The sequence below is a fragment of the Ambystoma mexicanum genome, unplaced genomic scaffold, assembly GCF_040938575.1.
Source record: "Ambystoma mexicanum isolate Mex_15411 unplaced genomic scaffold, UKY_AmexF1_1 Mex_scaf20, whole genome shotgun sequence".
Taxonomy (NCBI): domain Eukaryota; kingdom Metazoa; phylum Chordata; class Amphibia; order Caudata; family Ambystomatidae; genus Ambystoma; species Ambystoma mexicanum.
This window is the reverse complement of record NW_027182434.1, coordinates 2,131,802-2,151,135: the sequence shown is the minus strand read 5'-3', so window position 1 is coordinate 2,151,135 and position 19,334 is coordinate 2,131,802. Positions and strand designations below refer to the sequence as shown.

The following is a 19,334-nucleotide window of genomic DNA, read 5'->3' as shown; positions in this document are numbered from 1 at the left end:
ACCTCCCGTTGCAGCGGAATGAGCCCCACTTCCAGGGCGTGCTGGTAGCAAATTTCCCACAGCCCACAGGGAGCAAACGATCCCAGGTGTGATGTATCACCAGGAGAGGCTGAGATGAGAGTAGGGGTTCACGCGTGTGCCCGGACCGAGGTTAATGATGGGATTAGAGCTAGGGTTAGATGCAGGGAAAGAGTGAGAGTTATAATTAGGGATAAAGCTAACAGGTGATCATTACTCGTCATGTAACATGATACAAAGGGTCAGAAGAGGAACTGATTCAGGGTTACAATTTGGACTTCGCAGACAACAGGAGCACTAAATGGTGCTGAGGGGGACTCAATAAAGTGGACCGGCCGCCTAATGTAAGCAATTGTGCACAAATATTGTACGATGACTAGCGTTGCCGGTGCTTTTTTCTTAAAGAGTCAGTTCTTGGCACCCATTCCCTACTTGACTCAGCCTAATCTTCAAGAATATTTGTCAAGAACTAAAAAAAATCCAGAAACGGTTTAACCTCCCCGTCGGGGAATTGAACCCCGGTCTCCCGCGTGACAGGCGGGGATACTGACCACTATACTAACGAGGAGACGAGAGGGCATGAAATGAACAGCTGCTGATGTCTGCACAGCATCCAGCGACCACCTAGCTGGCCTAGGGGGGTCTCATTTTCCCCCGTCAAACGGCTTGCCCGATCTAAGGCTAATTTCTTTCTTTTTATCGGCACCAGGCTTAAAACTCAGTTTAAGGCGATAGTTCCGGGCTATGTTTGACTCCAGAGTTGAATCTGTCATCCCGCATTTCCTCAGCAAATCAAGCTACCCATCTCAAGTCTCATGAGCTGAGGACGGCAAAGTCCCTGTGGGCTTAGGACAGTCAAAGAAACCCCTGGGCTGCATGCTAAGCCCCTTTTCGGCTTCACTTTCCGAATCCTGCCCTAGCTTGCGATTAGTTTTTTTCTCACTTCTTGCCCCCATCTCCCACCTTGCCTCATGGTCTCCCCTCCTCTGCGCACCTGACAGTTTGCCTGCCCTTCCACTGCCTGTCTCCAGACTTTCCAAGGAGAAAAGGCAAAGCACTAAAGCGGGCCGGGCAACGGGTCAAGTTCCGCTTTCGGCGACTAGCAGGGAGGTAGCGTGGCCGAGCGGTCTAAGGCGCTGGATTAAGGCTCCAGTCTCTTCGGAGGCGTGGGTTCAAATCCCACCGCTGCCACTTTTCCTGGCCTTGCATTTTAAAGAAGAACGTAACGTTGACCTCTTCCTTCATTAGTGCCACCTCTGTCGCAATGAGCAAGCGGATGGTATGCCACACCCTGCAGGAAAAAGGTTTCGCTTCTGACGTCTTGCTTTTCTGGACATCCAGTCTCAAGTTTCCCATCTGGAACGGCGCTCCCTGCTGCTTTGTGAAGGCTTGCTGCAAGAGCCTTCGAAACCCAGGAGCTCTTGCGTTGAGCTGTGACGCGTCCTGGGAAGACCTCCCGTTGCAGCGGAATGAGCCCCACTTCCAGGGCGTGCTGGTAGCAAATTTCCCACAGCCCACAGGGAGCAAACGATCCCAGGTGTGATGTATCACCAGGAGAGGCTGAGATGAGAGTAGGGGTTCACGCGTGTGCCCGGACCGAGGTTAATGATGGGATTAGAGCTAGGGTTAGATGCAGGGAAAGAGTGAGAGTTATAATTAGGGATAAAGCTAACAGGTGATCATTACTCGTCATGTAACATGATACAAAGGGTCAGAAGAGGAACTGATTCAGGGTTACAATTTGGACTTCGCAGACAACAGGAGCACTAAATGGTGCTGAGGGGGACTCAATAAAGTGGACCGGCCGCCTAATGTAAGCAATTGTGCACAAATATTGTACGATGACTAGCGTTGCCGGTGCTTTTTTCTTAAAGAGTCAGTTCTTGGCACCCATTCCCTACTTGACTCAGCCTAATCTTCAAGAATATTTGTCAAGAACTAAAAAAAATCCAGAAACGGTTTAACCTCCCCGTCGGGGAATTGAACCCCGGTCTCCCGCGTGACAGGCGGGGATACTGACCACTATACTAACGAGGAGACGAGAGGGCATGAAATGAACAGCTGCTGATGTCTGCACAGCATCCAGCGACCACCTAGCTGGCCTAGGGGGGTCTCATTTTCCCCCGTCAAACGGCTTGCCCGATCTAAGGCTAATTTCTTTCTTTTTATCGGCACCAGGCTTAAAACTCAGTTTAAGGCGATTGTTCCGGGCTATGTTTGACTCCAGAGTTGAATCTGTCATCCCGCATTTCCTCAGCAAATCAAGCTACCCATCTCAAGTCTCATGAGCTGAGGACGGCAAAGTCCCTGTGGGCTTAGGACAGTCAAAGAAACCCCTGGGCTGCATGCTAAGCCCCTTTTCGGCTTCACTTTCCGAATCCTGCCCTAGCTTGCGATTAGTTTTTTTCTCACTTCTTGCCCCCATCTCCCACCTTGCCTCATGGTCTCCCCTCCTCTGCGCACCTGACAGTTTGCCTGCCCTTCCACTGCCTGTCTCCAGACTTTCCAAGGAGAAAAGGCAAAGCACTAAAGCGGGCCGGGCAACGGGTCAAGTTCCGCTTTCGGCGACTAGCAGGGAGGTAGCGTGGCCGAGCGGTCTAAGGCGCTGGATTAAGGCTCCAGTCTCTTCGGAGGCGTGGGTTCAAATCCCACCGCTGCCACTTTTCCTGGCCTTGCATTTTAAAGAAGAACGTAACGTTGACCTCTTCCTTCATTAGTGCCACCTCTGTCGCAATGAGCAAGCGGATGGTATGCCACACCCTGCAGGAAAAAGGTTTCGCTTCTGACGTCTTGCTTTTCTGGACATCCAGTCTCAAGTTTCCCATCTGGAACGGCGCTCCCTGCTGCTTTGTGAAGGCTTGCTGCAAGAGCCTTCGAAACCCAGGAGCTCTTGCGTTGAGCTGTGACGCGTCCTGGGAAGACCTCCCGTTGCAGCGGAATGAGCCCCACTTCCAGGGCGTGCTGGTAGCAAATTTCCCACAGCCCACAGGGAGCAAACGATCCCAGGTGTGATGTATCACCAGGAGAGGCTGAGATGAGAGTAGGGGTTCACGCGTGTGCCCGGACCGAGGTTAATGATGGGATTAGAGCTAGGGTTAGATGCAGGGAAAGAGTGAGAGTTATAATTAGGGATAAAGCTAACAGGTGATCATTACTCGTCATGTAACATGATACAAAGGGTCAGAAGAGGAACTGATTCAGGGTTACAATTTGGACTTCGCAGACAACAGGAGCACTAAATGGTGCTGAGGGGGACTCAATAAAGTGGACCGGCCGCCTAATGTAAGAAATTGTGCACAAATATTGTACGATGACTAGCGTTGCCGGTGCTTTTTTCTTAAAGAGTCAGTTCTTGGCACCCATTCCCTACTTGACTCAGCCTAATCTTCAAGAATATTTGTCAAGAACTAAAAAAAATCCAGAAACGGTTTAACCTCCCCGTCGGGGAATTGAACCCCGGTCTCCCGCGTGACAGGCGGGGATACTGACCACTATACTAACGAGGAGACGTGAGGGCATGAAATGAACAGCTGCTGATGTCTGCACAGCATCCAGCGACCACCTAGCTGGCCTAGGGGGGTCTCATTTTCCCCCGTCAAACGGCTTGCCCGATCTAAGGCTAATTTCTTTCTTTTTATCGGCACCAGGCTTAAAACTCAGTTTAAGGCGATAGTTCCGGGCTATGTTTGACTCCAGAGTTGAATCTGTCATCCCGCATTTCCTCAGCAAATCAAGCTACCCATCTCAAGTCTCATGAGCTGAGGACGGCAAAGTCCCTGTGGGCTTAGGACAGTCAAAGAAACCCCTGGGCTGCATGCTAAGCCCCTTTTCGGCTTCACTTTCCGAATCCTGCCCTAGCTTGCGATTAGTTTTTTTCTCACTTCTTGCCCCCATCTCCCACCTTGCCTCATGGTCTCCCCTCCTCTGCGCACCTGACAGTTTGCCTGCCCTTCCACTGCCTGTCTCCAGACTTTCCAAGGAGAAAAGGCAAAGCACTAAAGCGGGCCGGGCAACGGGTCAAGTTCCGCTTTCGGCGACTAGCAGGGAGGTAGCGTGGCCGAGCGGTCTAAGGCGCTGGATTAAGGCTCCAGTCTCTTCGGAGGCGTGGGTTCAAATCCCACCGCTGCCACTTTTCCTGGCCTTGCATTTTAAAGAAGAACGTAACGTTGACCTCTTCCTTCATTAGTGCCACCTCTGTCGCAATGAGCAAGCGGATGGTATGCCACACCCTGCAGGAAAAAGGTTTCGCTTCTGACGTCTTGCTTTTCTGGACATCCAGTCTCAAGTTTCCCATCTGGAACGGCGCTCCCTGCTGCTTTGTGAAGGCTTGCTGCAAGAGCCTTCGAAACCCAGGAGCTCTTGCGTTGAGCTGTGACGCGTCCTGGGAAGACCTCCCGTTGCAGCGGAATGAGCCCCACTTCCAGGGCGTGCTGGTAGCAAATTTCCCACAGCCCACAGGGAGCAAACGATCCCAGGTGTGATGTATCACCAGGAGAGGCTGAGATGAGAGTAGGGGTTCACGCGTGTGCCCGGACCGAGGTTAATGATGGGATTAGAGCTAGGGTTAGATGCAGGGAAAGAGTGAGAGTTATAATTAGGGATAAAGCTAACAGGTGATCATTACTCGTCATGTAACATGATACAAAGGGTCAGAAGAGGAACTGATTCAGGGTTACAATTTGGACTTCGCAGACAACAGGAGCACTAAATGGTGCTGAGGGGGACTCAATAAAGTGGACCGGCCGCCTAATGTAAGCAATTGTGCACAAATATTGTACGATGACTAGCGTTGCCGGTGCTTTTTTCTTAAAGAGTCAGTTCTTGGCACCCATTCCCTACTTGACTCAGCCTAATCTTCAAGAATATTTGTCAAGAACTAAAAAAAATCCAGAAACGGTTTAACCTCCCCGTCGGGGACGGTCTCCCGCGTGACAGGCGGGGATACTGACCACTATACTAACGAGGAGACGTGAGGGCATGAAATGAACAGCTGCTGATGTCTGCACAGCATCCAGCGACCACCTAGCTGGCCTAGGGGGGTCTCATTTTCCCCCGTCAAACGGCTTGCCCGATCTAAGGCTAATTTCTTTCTTTTTATCGGCACCAGGCTTAAAACTCAGTTTAAGGCGATAGTTCCGGGCTATGTTTGACTCCAGAGTTGAATCTGTCATCCCGCATTTCCTCAGCAAATCAAGCTACCCATCTCAAGTCTCATGAGCTGAGGACGGCAAAGTCCCTGTGGGCTTAGGACAGTCAAAGAAACCCCTGGGCTGCATGCTAAGCCCCTTTTCGGCTTCACTTTCCGAATCCTGCCCTAGCTTGCGATTAGTTTTTTTCTCACTTCTTGCCCCCATCTCCCACCTTGCCTCATGGTCTCCCCTCCTCTGCGCACCTGACAGTTTGCCTGCCCTTCCACTGCCTGTCTCCAGACTTTCCAAGGAGAAAAGGCAAAGCACTAAAGCGGGCCGGGCAACGGGTCAAGTTCCGCTTTCGGCGACTAGCAGGGAGGTAGCGTGGCCGAGCGGTCTAAGGCGCTGGATTAAGGCTCCAGTCTCTTCGGAGGCGTGGGTTCAAATCCCACCGCTGCCACTTTTCCTGGCCTTGCATTTTAAAGAAGAACGTAACGTTGACCTCTTCCTTCATTAGTGCCACCTCTGTCGCAATGAGCAAGCGGATGGTATGCCACACCCTGCAGGAAAAAGGTTTCGCTTCTGACGTCTTGCTTTTCTGGACATCCAGTCTCAAGTTTCCCATCTGGAACGGCGCTCCCTGCTGCTTTGTGAAGGCTTGCTGCAAGAGCCTTCGAAACCCAGGAGCTCTTGCGTTGAGCTGTGACGCGTCCTGGGAAGACCTCCCGTTGCAGCGGAATGAGCCCCACTTCCAGGGCGTGCTGGTAGCAAATTTCCCACAGCCCACAGGGAGCAAACGATCCCAGGTGTGATGTATCACCAGGAGAGGCTGAGATGAGAGTAGGGGTTCACGCGTGTGCCCGGACCGAGGTTAATGATGGGATTAGAGCTAGGGTTAGATGCAGGGAAAGAGTGAGAGTTATAATTAGGGATAAAGCTAACAGGTGATCATTACTCGTCATGTAACATGATACAAAGGGTCAGAAGAGGAACTGATTCAGGGTTACAATTTGGACTTCGCAGACAACAGGAGCACTAAATGGTGCTGAGGGGGACTCAATAAAGTGGACCGGCCGCCTAATGTAAGCAATTGTGCACAAATATTGTACGATGACTAGCGTTGCCGGTGCTTTTTTCTTAAAGAGTCAGTTCTTGGCACCCATTCCCTACTTGACTCAGCCTAATCTTCAAGAATATTTGTCAAGAACTAAAAAAAATCCAGAAACGGTTTAACCTCCCCGTCGGGGAATTGAACCCCGGTCTCCCGCGTGACAGGCGGGGATACTGACCACTATACTAACGAGGAGACGTGAGGGCATGAAATGAACAGCTGCTGATGTCTGCACAGCATCCAGCGACCACCTAGCTGGCCTAGGGGGGTCTCATTTTCCCCCGTCAAACGGCTTGCCCGATCTAAGGCTAATTTCTTTCTTTTTATCGGCACCAGGCTTAAAACTCAGTTTAAGGCGATAGTTCCGGGCTATGTTTGACTCCAGAGTTGAATCTGTCATCCCGCATTTCCTCAGCAAATCAAGCTACCCATCTCAAGTCTCATGAGCTGAGGACGGCAAAGTCCCTGTGGGCTTAGGACAGTCAAAGAAACCCCTGGGCTGCATGCTAAGCCCCTTTTCGGCTTCACTTTCCGAATCCTGCCCTAGCTTGCGATTAGTTTTTTTCTCACTTCTTGCCCCCATCTCCCACCTTGCCTCATGGTCTCCCCTCCTCTGCGCACCTGACAGTTTGCCTGCCCTTCCACTGCCTGTCTCCAGACTTTCCAAGGAGAAAAGGCAAAGCACTAAAGCGGGCCGGGCAACGGGTCAAGTTCCGCTTTCGGCGACTAGCCGGGAGGTAGCGTGGCCGAGCGGTCTAAGGCGCTGGATTAAGGCTCCAGTCTCTTCGGAGGCGTGGGTTCAAATCCCACCGCTGCCACTTTTCCTGGCCTTGCATTTTAAAGAAGAACGTAACGTTGACCTCTTCCTTCATTAGTGCCACCTCTGTCGCAATGAGCAAGCGGATGGTATGCCACACCCTGCAGGAAAAAGGTTTCGCTTCTGACGTCTTGCTTTTCTGGACATCCAGTCTCAAGTTTCCCATCTGGAACGGCGCTCCCTGCTGCTTTGTGAAGGCTTGCTGCAAGAGCCTTCGAAACCCAGGAGCTCTTGCGTTGAGCTGTGACGCGTCCTGGGAAGACCTCCCGTTGCAGCGGAATGAGCCCCACTTCCAGGGCGTGCTGGTAGCAAATTTCCCACAGCCCACAGGGAGCAAACGATCCCAGGTGTGATGTATCACCAGGAGAGGCTGAGATGAGAGTAGGGGTTCACGCGTGTGCCCGGACCGAGGTTAATGATGGGATTAGAGCTAGGGTTAGATGCAGGGAAAGAGTGAGAGTTATAATTAGGGATAAAGCTAACAGGTGATCATTACTCGTCATGTAACATGATACAAAGGGTCAGAAGAGGAATCGCAAGCTAGGGCAGGATTCGGAAAGTGAAGCCGAAAAGGGGCTTAGCATGCAGCCCAGGGGTTTCTTTGACTGTCCTAAGCCCACAGGGACTTTGCCGTCCTCAGCTCATGAGACTTGAGATGGGTAGCTTGATTTGCTGAGGAAATGCGGGATGACAGATTCAACTCTGGAGTCAAACATAGCCCGGAACTATCGCCTTAAACTGAGTTTTAAGCCTGGTGCCGATAAAAAGAAAGAAATTAGCCTTAGATCGGGCAAGCCGTTTGACGGGGGAAAATGAGACCCCCTAGGCCATCTAGGTGGTCGCTGGATGCTGTGCAGACATCAGCAGCTGTTCATTTCATGCCCTCACGTCTCCTCGTTAGTATAGTGGTCAGTATCCCCGCCTGTCACGCGGGAGACCGGGGTTCAATTCCCCGACGGGGAGGTTAAACCTTTTCTGGATTTTTTTTAGTTCTTGACAAATATTCTTGAAGATTAGGCTGAGTCAAGTAGGGAATGGGTGCCAAGAACTGACTCTTTAAGAAAAAAGCACCGGCAACGCTAGTCATCGTACAATATTTGTGCACAATTGCTTACATTAGGCGGCCGGTCCACTTTATTGAGTCCCCCTCAGCACCATTTAGTGCTCCTGTTGTCTGCGAAGTCCAAATTGTAACCCTGAATCAGTTCCTCTTCTGACCCTTTGTATCATGTTACATGACGAGTAATGATCACCTGTTAGCTTTATCCCTAATTATAACTCTCACTCTTTCCCTGCATCTAACCCTAGCTCTAATCCCATCATTAACCTCGGTCCGGGCACACGCGTGAACCCTTACTCTCATCTCAGCCTCTCCTGGTGATACATCACACCTGGGATCGTTTGCTCCCTGTGGGCTGTGGGAAATTTGCTACCAGCACGCCCTGGAAGTGGGGCTCATTCCGCTGCAACGGGAGGTCTTCCCAGGACGCGTCACAGCTCAACGCAAGAGCTCCTGGGTTTCGAAGGCTCTTGCAGCAAGCCTTCACAAAGCAGCAGGGAGCGCCGTTCCAGATGGGAAACTTGAGACTGGATGTCCAGAAAAGCAAGACGTCAGAAGCGAAACCTTTTTCCTGCAGGGTGTGGCATACCATCCGCTTGCTCATTGCGACAGAGGTGGCACTAATGAAGGAAGAGGTCAACGTTACGTTCTTCTTTAAAATGCAAGGCCAGGAAAAGTGGCAGCGGTGGGATTTGAACCCACGCCTCCGAAGAGACTGGAGCCTTAATCCAGCGCCTTAGACCGCTCGGCCACGCTACCTCCCTGCTAGTCGCCGAAAGCGGAACTTGACCCGTTGCCCGGCCCGCTTTAGTGCTTTGCCTTTTCTCCTTGGAAAGTCTGGAGACAGGCAGTGGAAGGGCAGGCAAACTGTCAGGTGCGCAGAGGAGGGGAGACCATGAGGCAAGGTGGGAGATGGGGGCAAGAAGTGAGAAAAAAACTAATCGCAAGCTAGGGCAGGATTCGGAAAGTGAAGCCGAAAAGGGGCTTAGCATGCAGCCCAGGGGTTTCTTTGACTGTCCTAAGCCCACAGGGACTTTGCCGTCCTCAGCTCATGAGACTTGAGATGGGTAGCTTGATTTGCTGAGGAAATGCGGGATGACAGATTCAACTCTGGAGTCAAACATAGCCCGGAACTATCGCCTTAAACTGAGTTTTAAGCCTGGTGCCGATAAAAAGAAAGAAATTAGCCTTAGATCGGGCAAGCCGTTTGACGGGGGAAAATGAGACCCCCTAGGCCATCTAGGTGGTTGCTGGATGCTGTGCAGACATCAGCAGCTGTTCATTTCATGCCCTCACGTCTCCTCGTTAGTATAGTGGTCAGTATCCCCGCCTGTCACGCGGCAGACCGGGGTTCAATTCCCCGACGGGGAGGTTAAACCTTTTCTGGATTTTTTTTAGTTCTTGACAAATATTCTTGAAGATTAGGCTGAGTCAAGTAGGGAATGGGTGCCAAGAACTGACTCTTTAAGAAAAAAGCACCGGCAACGCTAGTCATCGTACAATATTTGTGCACAATTGCTTACATTAGGCGGCCGGTCCACTTTATTGAGTCCCCCTCAGCACCATTTAGTGCTCCTGTTGTCTGCGAAGTCCAAATTGTAACCCTGAATCAGTTCCTCTTCTGACCCTTTGTATCATGTTACATGACGAGTAATGATCACCTGTTAGCTTTATCCCTAATTATAACTCTCACTCTTTCCCTGCATCTAACCCTAGCTCTAATCCCATCATTAACCTCGGTCCGGGCACACGCGTGAACCCTTACTCTCATCTCAGCCTCTCCTGGTGATACATCACACCTGGGATCGTTTGCTCCCTGTGGGCTGTGGGAAATTTGCTACCAGCACGCCCTGGAAGTGGGGCTCATTCCGCTGCAACGGGAGGTCTTCCCAGGACGCGTCACAGCTCAACGCAAGAGCTCCTGGGTTTCGAAGGCTCTTGCAGCAAGCCTTCACAAAGCAGCAGGGAGCGCCGTTCCAGATGGGAAACTTGAGACTGGATGTCCAGAAAAGCAAGACGTCAGAAGCGAAACCTTTTTCCTGCAGGGTGTGGCATACCATCCGCTTGCTCATTGCGACAGAGGTGGCACTAATGAAGGAAGAGGTCAACGTTACGTTCTTCTTTAAAATGCAAGGCCAGGAAAAGTGGCAGCGGTGGGATTTGAACCCACGCCTCCGAAGAGACTGGAGCCTTAATCCAGCGCCTTAGACCGCTCGGCCACGCTACCTCCCTGCTAGTCGCCGAAAGCGGAACTTGACCCGTTGCCCGGCCCGCTTTAGTGCTTTGCCTTTTCTCCTTGGAAAGTCTGGAGACAGGCAGTGGAAGGGCAGGCAAACTGTCAGGTGCGCAGAGGAGGGGAGACCATGAGGCAAGGTGGGAGATGGGGGCAAGAAGTGAGAAAAAAACTAATCGCAAGCTAGGGCAGGATTCGGAAAGTGAAGCCGAAAAGGGGCTTAGCATGCAGCCCAGGGGTTTCTTTGACTGTCCTAAGCCCACAGGGACTTTGCCGTCCTCAGCTCATGAGACTTGAGATGGGTAGCTTGATTTGCTGAGGAAATGCGGGATGACAGATTCAACTCTGGAGTCAAACATAGCCCGGAACTATCGCCTTAAACTGAGTTTTAAGCCTGGTGCCGATAAAAAGAAAGAAATTAGCCTTAGATCGGGCAAGCCGTTTGACGGGGGAAAATGAGACCCCCTAGGCCAGCTAGGTGGTCGCTGGATGCTGTGCAGACATCAGCAGCTGTTCATTTCATGCCCTCACGTCTCCTCGTTAGTATAGTGGTCGGGAGACCGGGGTTCAATTCCCCGACGGGGAGGTTAAACCTTTTCTGGATTTTTTTTAGTTCTTGACAAATATTCTTGAAGATTAGGCTGAGTCAAGTAGGGAATGGGTGCCAAGAACTGACTCTTTAAGAAAAAAGCACCGGCAACGCTAGTCATCGTACAATATTTGTGCACAATTGCTTACATTAGGCGGCCGGTCCACTTTATTGAGTCCCCCTCAGCACCATTTAGTGCTCCTGTTGTCTGCGAAGTCCAAATTGTAACCCTGAATCAGTTCCTCTTCTGACCCTTTGTATCATGTTACATGACGAGTAATGATCACCTGTTAGCTTTATCCCTAATTATAACTCTCACTCTTTCCCTGCATCTAACCCTAGCTCTAATCCCATCATTAACCTCGGTCCGGGCACACGCGTGAACCCTTACTCTCATCTCAGCCTCTCCTGGTGATACATCACACCTGGGATCGTTTGCTCCCTGTGGGCTGTGGGAAATTTGCTACCAGCACGCCCTGGAAGTGGGGCTCATTCCGCTGCAACGGGAGGTCTTCCCAGGACGCGTCACAGCTCAACGCAAGAGCTCCTGGGTTTCGAAGGCTCTTGCAGCAAGCCTTCACAAAGCAGCAGGGAGCGCCGTTCCAGATGGGAAACTTGAGACTGGATGTCCAGAAAAGCAAGACGTCAGAAGCGAAACCTTTTTCCTGCAGGGTGTGGCCTACCATCCGCTTGCTCATTGCGACAGAGGTGGCACTAATGAAGGAAGAGGTCAACGTTACGTTCTTCTTTAAAATGCAAGGCCAGGAAAAGTGGCAGCGGTGGGATTTGAACCCACGCCTCCGAAGAGACTGGAGCCTTAATCCAGCGCCTTAGACCGCTCGGCCACGCTACCTCCCTGCTAGTCGCCGAAAGCGGAACTTGACCCGTTGCCCGGCCCGCTTTAGTGCTTTGCCTTTTCTCCTTGGAAAGTCTGGAGACAGGCAGTGGAAGGGCAGGCAAACTGTCAGGTGCGCAGAGGAGGGGAGACCATGAGGCAAGGTGGGAGATGGGGGCAAGAAGTGAGAAAAAAACTAATCGCAAGCTAGGGCAGGATTCGGAAAGTGAAGCCGAAAAGGGGCTTAGCATGCAGCCCAGGGGTTTCTTTGACTGTCCTAAGCCCACAGGGACTTTGCCGTCCTCAGCTCATGAGACTTGAGATGGGTAGCTTGATTTGCTGAGGAAATGCGGGATGACAGATTCAACTCTGGAGTCAAACATAGCCCGGAACTATCGCCTTAAACTGAGTTTTAAGCCTGGTGCCGATAAAAAGAAAGAAATTAGCCTTAGATCGGGCAAGCCGTTTGACGGGGGAAAATGAGACCCCCTAGGCCAGCTAGGTGGTCGCTGGATGCTGTGCAGACATCAGCAGCTGTTCATTTCATGCCCTCACGTCTCCTCGTTAGTATAGTGGTCAGTATCCCCGCCTGTCACGCGGGAGACCGGGGTTCAATTCCCCGACGGGGAGGTTAAACCTTTTCTGGATTTTTTTTAGTTCTTGACAAATATTCTTGAAGATTAGGCTGAGTCAAGTAGGGAATGGGTGCCAAGAACTGACTCTTTAAGAAAAAAGCACCGGCAACGCTAGTCATCGTACAATATTTGTGCACAATTGCTTACATTAGGCGGCCGGTCCACTTTATTGAGTCCCCCTCAGCACCATTTAGTGCTCCTGTTGTCTGCGAAGTCCAAATTGTAACCCTGAATCAGTTCCTCTTCTGACCCTTTGTATCATGTTACATGACGAGTAATGATCACCTGTTAGCTTTATCCCTAATTATAACTCTCACTCTTTCCCTGCATCTAACCCTAGCTCTAATCCCATCATTAACCTCGGTCCGGGCACACGCGTGAACCCTTACTCTCATCTCAGCCTCTCCTGGTGATACATCACACCTGGGATCGTTTGCTCCCTGTGGGCTGTGGGAAATTTGCTACCAGCACGCCCTGGAAGTGGGGCTCATTCCGCTGCAACGGGAGGTCTTCCCAGGACGCGTCACAGCTCAACGCAAGAGCTCCTGGGTTTCGAAGGCTCTTGCAGCAAGCCTTCACAAAGCAGCAGGGAGCGCCGTTCCAGATGGGAAACTTGAGACTGGATGTCCAGAAAAGCAAGACGTCAGAAGCGAAACCTTTTTCCTGCAGGGTGTGGCATACCATCCTCTTGCTCATTGCGACAGAGGTGGCACTAATGAAGGAAGAGGTCAACGTTACGTTCTTCTTTAAAATGCAAGGCCAGGAAAAGTGGCAGCGGTGGGATTTGAACCCACGCCTCCGAAGAGACTGGAGCCTTAATCCAGCGCCTTAGACCGCTCGGCCACGCTACCTCCCTGCTAGTCGCCGAAAGCGGAACTTGACCCGTTGCCCGGCCCGCTTTAGTGCTTTGCCTTTTCTCCTTGGAAAGTCTGGAGACAGGCAGTGGAAGGGCAGGCAAACTGTCAGGTGCGCAGAGGAGGGGAGACCATGAGGCAAGGTGGGAGATGGGGGCAAGAAGTGAGAAAAAAACTAATCGCAAGCTAGGGCAGGATTCGGAAAGTGAAGCCGAAAAGGGGCTTAGCATGCAGCCCAGGGGTTTCTTTGACTGTCCTAAGCCCACAGGGACTTTGCCGTCCTCAGCTCATGAGACTTGAGATGGGTAGCTTGATTTGCTGAGGAAATGCGGGATGACAGATTCAACTCTGGAGTCAAACATAGCCCGGAACTATCGCCTTAAACTGAGTTTTAAGCCTGGTGCCGATAAAAAGAAAGAAATTAGCCTTAGATCGGGCAAGCCGTTTGACGGGGGAAAATGAGACCCCCTAGGCCAGCTAGGTGGTCGCTGGATGCTGTGCAGACATCAGCAGCTGTTCATTTCATGCCCTCACGTCTCCTCGTTAGTATAGTGGTCGGGAGACCGGGGTTCAATTCCCCGACGGGGAGGTTAAACCTTTTCTGGATTTTTTTTAGTTCTTGACAAATATTCTTGAAGATTAGGCTGAGTCAAGTAGGGAATGGGTGCCAAGAACTGACTCTTTAAGAAAAAAGCACCGGCAACGCTAGTCATCGTACAATATTTGTGCACAATTGCTTACATTAGGCGGCCGGTCCACTTTATTGAGTCCCCCTCAGCACCATTTAGTGCTCCTGTTGTCTGCGAAGTCCAAATTGTAACCCTGAATCAGTTCCTCTTCTGACCCTTTGTATCATGTTACATGACGAGTAATGATCACCTGTTAGCTTTATCCCTAATTATAACTCTCACTCTTTCCCTGCATCTAACCCTAGCTCTAATCCCATCATTAACCTCGGTCCGGGCACACGCGTGAACCCTTACTCTCATCTCAGCCTCTCCTGGTGATACATCACACCTGGGATCGTTTGCTCCCTGTGGGCTGTGGGAAATTTGCTACCAGCACGCCCTGGAAGTGGGGCTCATTCCGCTGCAACGGGAGGTCTTCCCAGGACGCGTCACAGCTCAACGCAAGAGCTCCTGGGTTTCGAAGGCTCTTGCAGCAAGCCTTCACAAAGCAGCAGGGAGCGCCGTTCCAGATGGGAAACTTGAGACTGGATGTCCAGAAAAGCAAGACGTCAGAAGCGAAACCTTTTTCCTGCAGGGTGTGGCCTACCATCCGCTTGCTCATTGCGACAGAGGTGGCACTAATGAAGGAAGAGGTCAACGTTACGTTCTTCTTTAAAATGCAAGGCCAGGAAAAGTGGCAGCGGTGGGATTTGAACCCACGCCTCCGAAGAGACTGGAGCCTTAATCCAGCGCCTTAGACCGCTCGGCCACGCTACCTCCCTGCTAGTCGCCGAAAGCGGAACTTGACCCGTTGCCCGGCCCGCTTTAGTGCTTTGCCTTTTCTCCTTGGAAAGTCTGGAGACAGGCAGTGGAAGGGCAGGCAAACTGTCAGGTGCGCAGAGGAGGGGAGACCATGAGGCAAGGTGGGAGATGGGGGCAAGAAGTGAGAAAAAAACTAATCGCAAGCTAGGGCAGGATTCGGAAAGTGAAGCCGAAAAGGGGCTTAGCATGCAGCCCAGGGGTTTCTTTGACTGTCCTAAGCCCACAGGGACTTTGCCGTCCTCAGCTCATGAGACTTGAGATGGGTAGCTTGATTTGCTGAGGAAATGCGGGATGACAGATTCAACTCTGGAGTCAAACATAGCCCGGAACTATCGCCTTAAACTGAGTTTTAAGCCTGGTGCCGATAAAAAGAAAGAAATTAGCCTTAGATCGGGCAAGCCGTTTGACGGGGGAAAATGAGACCCCCTAGGCCAGCTAGGTGGTCGCTGGATGCTGTGCAGACATCAGCAGCTGTTCATTTCATGCCCTCACGTCTCCTCGTTAGTATAGTGGTCAGTATCCCCGCCTGTCACGCGGGAGACCGAGGTTAAACCTTTTCTGGATTTTTTTTAGTTCTTGACAAATATTCTTGAAGATTAGGCTGAGTCAAGTAGGGAATGGGTGCCAAGAACTGACTCTTTAAGAAAAAAGCACCGGCAACGCTAGTCATCGTACAATATTTGTGCACATTTGCTTACATTAGGCGGCCGGTCCACTTTATTGAGTCCCCCTCAGCACCATTTAGTGCTCCTGTTGTCTGCAAAGTCCAAATTGTAACCCTGAATCAGTTCCTCTTCTGACCCTTTGTATCATGTTACATGACGAGTAATGATCACCTGTTAGCTTTATCCCTAATTATAACTCTCACTCTTTCCCTGCATCTAACCCTAGCTCTAATCCCATCATTAACCTCGGTCCGGGCACACGCGTGAACCCTTACTCTCATCTCAGCCTCTCCTGGTGATACATCACACCTGGGATCGTTTGCTCCCTGTGGGCTGTGGGAAATTTGCTACCAGCACGCCCTGGAAGTGGGGCTCATTCCGCTGCAACGGGAGGTCTTCCCAGGACGCGTCACAGCTCAACGCAAGAGCTCCTGGGTTTCGAAGGCTCTTGCAGCAAGCCTTCACAAAGCAGCAGGGAGCGCCGTTCCAGATGGGAAACTTGAGACTGGATGTCCAGAAAAGCAAGACGTCAGAAGCGAAACCTTTTTCCTGCAGGGTGTGGCATACCATCCGCTTGCTCATTGCGACAGAGGTGGCACTAATGAAGGAAGAGGTCAACGTTACGTTCTTCTTTAAAATGCAAGGCCAGGAAAAGTGGCAGCGGTGGGATTTGAACCCACGCCTCCGAAGAGACTGGAGCCTTAATCCAGCGCCTTAGACCGCTCGGCCACGCTACCTCCCTGCTAGTCGCCGAAAGCGGAACTTGACCCGTTGCCCGGCCCGCTTTAGTGCTTTGCCTTTTCTCCTTGGAAAGTCTGGAGACAGGCAGTGGAAGGGCAGGCAAACTGTCAGGTGCGCAGAGGAGGGGAGACCATGAGGCAAGGTGGGAGATGGGGGCAAGAAGTGAGTAAAAAACTAATCGCAAGCTAGGGCAGGATTCGGAAAGTGAAGCCAAAAAGGGGCTTAGCATGCAGCCCAGGGGTTTCTTTGACTGTCCTAAGCCCACAGGGACTTTGCCGTCCTCAGCTCATGAGACTTGAGATGGGTAGCTTGATTTGCTGAGGAAATGCGGGATGACAGATTCAACTCTGGAGTCAAACATAGCCCGGAACTATCGCCTTAAACTGAGTTTTAAGCCTGGTGCCGATAAAAAGAAAGAAATTAGCCTTAGATCGGGCAAGCCGTTTGACGGGGGAAAATGAGACCCCCTAGGCCAGCTAGGTGGTCGCTGGATGCTGTGCAGACATCAGCAGCTGTTCATTTCATGCCCTCACGTCTCCTCGTTAGTATAGTGGTCAGTATCCCCGCCTGTCACGCGGGAGACCGGGGTTCAATTCCCCGACGGGGAGGTTAAACCTTTTCTGGATTTTTTTTAGTTCTTGACAAATATTCTTGAAGATTAGGCTGAGTCAAGTAGGGAATGGGTGCCAAGAACTGACTCTTTAAGAAAAAAGCACCGGCAACGCTAGTCATCGTACAATATTTGTGCACAATTGCTTACATTAGGCGGCCGGTCCACTTTATTGAGTCCCCCTCAGCACCATTTAGTGCTCCTGTTGTCTGCGAAGTCCAAATTGTAACCCTGAATCAGTTCCTCTTCTGACCCTTTGTATCATGTTACATGACGAGTAATGATCACCTGTTAGCTTTATCCCTAATTATAACTCTCACTCTTTCCCTGCATCTAACCCTAGCTCTAATCCCATCATTAACCTCGGTCCGGGCACACGCGTGAACCCTTACTCTCATCTCAGCCTCTCCTGGTGATACATCACACCTGGGATCGTTTGCTCCCTGTGGGCTGTGGGAAATTTGCTACCAGCACGCCCTGGAAGTGGGGCTCATTCCGCTGCAACGGGAGGTCTTCCCAGGACGCGTCACAGCTCAACGCAAGAGCTCCTGGGTTTCGAAGGCTCTTGCAGCAAGCCTTCACAAAGCAGCAGGGAGCGCCGTTCCAGATGGGAAACTTGAGACTGGATGTCCAGAAAAGCAAGACGTCAGAAGCGAAACCTTTTTCCTGCAGGGTGTGGCATACCATCCGCTTGCTCATTGCGACAGAGGTGGCACTAATGAAGGAAGAGGTCAACGTTACGTTCTTCTTTAAAATGCAAGGCCAGGAAAAGTGGCAGCGGTGGGATTTGAACCCACGCCTCCGAAGAGACTGGAGCCTTAATCCAGCGCCTTAGACCGCTCGGCCACGCTACCTCCCTGCTAGTCGCCGAAAGCGGAACTTGACCCGTTGCCCGGCCCGCTTTAGTGCTTTGCCTTTTCTCCTTGGAAAGTCTGGAGACAGGCAGTGGAAGGGCAGGCAAACTGTCAGGTGCGCAGAGGAGGGGAGACCATGAGGCAAGGTGGGAGATGGGGGCAAGAAGTGAGAAAAAAACTAATCGCAAGCTAGGGCAGGATTCGGAAAGTGAAGCCGAAAAGGGGCTTAGCATGCAGCCCAGGGGTTTCTTTGACTGTCCTAAGCCCACAGGGACTTTGCCGTCCTCAGCTCATGAGACTTGAGATGGGTAGCTTGATTTGCTGAGGAAATGCGGGATGACAGATTCAACTCTGGAGTCAAACATAGCCCGGAACTATCGCCTTAAACTGAGTTTTAAGCCTGGTGCCGATAAAAAGAAAGAAATTAGCCTTAGATCGGGCAAGCCGTTTGACGGGGGAAAATGAGACCCCCTAGGCCAGCTAGGTGGTCGCTGGATGCTGTGCAGACATCAGCAGCTGTTCATTTCATGCCCTCACGTCTCCTCGTTAGTATAGTGGTCAGTATCCCCGCCTGTCACGCGGGAGACCGGGGTCCCGACGGGGAGGTTAAACCTTTTCTGGATTTTTTTTAGTTCTTGACAAATATTCTTGAAGATTAGGCTGAGTCAAGTAGGGAATGGGTGCCAAGAACTGACTCTTTAAGAAAAAAGCACCGGCAACGCTAGTCATCGTACAATATTTGTGCACAATTGCTTACATTAGGCGGCCGGTCCACTTTATTGAGTCCCCCTCAGCACCATTTAGTGCTCCTGTTGTCTGCGAAGTCCAAATTGTAACCCTGAATCAGTTCCTCTTCTGACCCTTTGTATCATGTTACATGACGAGTAATGATCACCTGTTAGCTTTATCCCTAATTATAACTCTCACTCTTTCCCTGCATCTAACCCTAGCTCTAATCCCATCATTAACCTCGGTCCGGGCACACGCGTGAACCCTTACTCTCATCTCAGCCTCTCCTGGTGATACATCACACCTGGGATCGTTTGCTCCCTGTGGGCTGTGGGAAATTTGCTACCAGCACGCCCTGGAAGTGGGGCTCATTCCGCTGCAACGGGAGGTCTTCCCAGGACGCGTCACAGCTCAACGCAAGAGCTCCTGGGTTTCGAAGGCTCTTGCAGCAAGCCTTCACAAAGCAGCAGGGAGCGCCGTTCCAGATGGGAAACTTGAGACTGGATGTCCAGAAAAGCAAGACGTCAGAAGCGAAACCTTTTTCCTGCAGGGTGTGGCATACCATCCGCTTGCTCATTGCGACAGAGGTGGCACTAATGAAGGAAGAGGTCAACGTTACGTTCTTCTTTAAAATGCAAGGCCAGGAAAGGTGGCAGCGGTGGGATTTGAACCCACGCCTCCGAAGAGACTGGAGCCTTAATCCAGCGCCTTAGACCGCTCGGCCACGCTACCTCCCTGCTAGTCGCCGAAAGCGGAACTTGACCCGTTGCCCGGCCCGCTTTAGTGCTTTGCCTTTTCTCCTTGGAAAGTCTGGAGACAGGCAGTGGAAGGGCAGGCAAACTGTCAGGTGCGCAGAGGAGGGGAGACCATGAGGCAAGGTGGGAGATGGGGGCAAGAAGTGAGAAAAAAACTAATCGCAAGCTAGGGCAGGATTCGGAAAGTGAAGCCGAAAAGGGGCTTAGCA

The 19,334-nt window shown here is 51.4% G+C and overlaps 20 non-coding genes across 20 annotated transcripts; 8 read left to right on the top strand and 12 right to left on the bottom strand.

Annotated features, from left to right (window-relative positions):
* Window positions 1-514: 514 nt before the first annotated feature.
* On the bottom strand, window positions 515-586 carry TRNAD-GUC (transfer RNA aspartic acid (anticodon GUC)). The gene has a single exon. It is a non-coding gene; the product is annotated as a tRNA-Asp (tRNA).
* Window positions 587-1,127: 541 nt separating this feature from the next.
* Window positions 1,128-1,209, top strand: TRNAL-AAG (transfer RNA leucine (anticodon AAG)). Its single transcript has one exon. It is a non-coding gene; the product is annotated as a tRNA-Leu (tRNA).
* A 774-nt stretch (window positions 1,210-1,983) lies between these two features.
* On the bottom strand, window positions 1,984-2,055 carry TRNAD-GUC (transfer RNA aspartic acid (anticodon GUC)). Its single transcript has one exon. It is a non-coding gene; the product is annotated as a tRNA-Asp (tRNA).
* A 541-nt stretch (window positions 2,056-2,596) lies between these two features.
* Window positions 2,597-2,678, top strand: TRNAL-AAG (transfer RNA leucine (anticodon AAG)). The gene has a single exon. It is a non-coding gene; the product is annotated as a tRNA-Leu (tRNA).
* A 774-nt stretch (window positions 2,679-3,452) lies between these two features.
* Window positions 3,453-3,524, bottom strand: TRNAD-GUC (transfer RNA aspartic acid (anticodon GUC)). Its single transcript has one exon. It is a non-coding gene; the product is annotated as a tRNA-Asp (tRNA).
* A 541-nt stretch (window positions 3,525-4,065) lies between these two features.
* Window positions 4,066-4,147, top strand: TRNAL-AAG (transfer RNA leucine (anticodon AAG)). Its single transcript has one exon. It is a non-coding gene; the product is annotated as a tRNA-Leu (tRNA).
* A 1,378-nt stretch (window positions 4,148-5,525) lies between these two features.
* Window positions 5,526-5,607, top strand: TRNAL-AAG (transfer RNA leucine (anticodon AAG)). The gene has a single exon. It is a non-coding gene; the product is annotated as a tRNA-Leu (tRNA).
* A 774-nt stretch (window positions 5,608-6,381) lies between these two features.
* Window positions 6,382-6,453, bottom strand: TRNAD-GUC (transfer RNA aspartic acid (anticodon GUC)). Its single transcript has one exon. It is a non-coding gene; the product is annotated as a tRNA-Asp (tRNA).
* A 541-nt stretch (window positions 6,454-6,994) lies between these two features.
* On the top strand, window positions 6,995-7,076 carry TRNAL-AAG (transfer RNA leucine (anticodon AAG)). The gene has a single exon. It is a non-coding gene; the product is annotated as a tRNA-Leu (tRNA).
* Window positions 7,077-7,966: 890 nt separating this feature from the next.
* TRNAD-GUC (transfer RNA aspartic acid (anticodon GUC)) lies at window positions 7,967-8,038 on the top strand. Its single transcript has one exon. It is a non-coding gene; the product is annotated as a tRNA-Asp (tRNA).
* Window positions 8,039-8,812: 774 nt separating this feature from the next.
* On the bottom strand, window positions 8,813-8,894 carry TRNAL-AAG (transfer RNA leucine (anticodon AAG)). The gene has a single exon. It is a non-coding gene; the product is annotated as a tRNA-Leu (tRNA).
* A 1,386-nt stretch (window positions 8,895-10,280) lies between these two features.
* TRNAL-AAG (transfer RNA leucine (anticodon AAG)) lies at window positions 10,281-10,362 on the bottom strand. The gene has a single exon. It is a non-coding gene; the product is annotated as a tRNA-Leu (tRNA).
* Window positions 10,363-11,728: 1,366 nt separating this feature from the next.
* Window positions 11,729-11,810, bottom strand: TRNAL-AAG (transfer RNA leucine (anticodon AAG)). The gene has a single exon. It is a non-coding gene; the product is annotated as a tRNA-Leu (tRNA).
* Window positions 11,811-12,350: 540 nt separating this feature from the next.
* TRNAD-GUC (transfer RNA aspartic acid (anticodon GUC)) lies at window positions 12,351-12,422 on the top strand. The gene has a single exon. It is a non-coding gene; the product is annotated as a tRNA-Asp (tRNA).
* A 774-nt stretch (window positions 12,423-13,196) lies between these two features.
* TRNAL-AAG (transfer RNA leucine (anticodon AAG)) lies at window positions 13,197-13,278 on the bottom strand. The gene has a single exon. It is a non-coding gene; the product is annotated as a tRNA-Leu (tRNA).
* A 1,366-nt stretch (window positions 13,279-14,644) lies between these two features.
* TRNAL-AAG (transfer RNA leucine (anticodon AAG)) lies at window positions 14,645-14,726 on the bottom strand. The gene has a single exon. It is a non-coding gene; the product is annotated as a tRNA-Leu (tRNA).
* Window positions 14,727-16,091: 1,365 nt separating this feature from the next.
* On the bottom strand, window positions 16,092-16,173 carry TRNAL-AAG (transfer RNA leucine (anticodon AAG)). The gene has a single exon. It is a non-coding gene; the product is annotated as a tRNA-Leu (tRNA).
* A 540-nt stretch (window positions 16,174-16,713) lies between these two features.
* TRNAD-GUC (transfer RNA aspartic acid (anticodon GUC)) lies at window positions 16,714-16,785 on the top strand. The gene has a single exon. It is a non-coding gene; the product is annotated as a tRNA-Asp (tRNA).
* Window positions 16,786-17,559: 774 nt separating this feature from the next.
* TRNAL-AAG (transfer RNA leucine (anticodon AAG)) lies at window positions 17,560-17,641 on the bottom strand. The gene has a single exon. It is a non-coding gene; the product is annotated as a tRNA-Leu (tRNA).
* A 1,379-nt stretch (window positions 17,642-19,020) lies between these two features.
* Window positions 19,021-19,102, bottom strand: TRNAL-AAG (transfer RNA leucine (anticodon AAG)). The gene has a single exon. It is a non-coding gene; the product is annotated as a tRNA-Leu (tRNA).
* Between the last annotated feature and the right edge of the window lie 232 nt (window positions 19,103-19,334).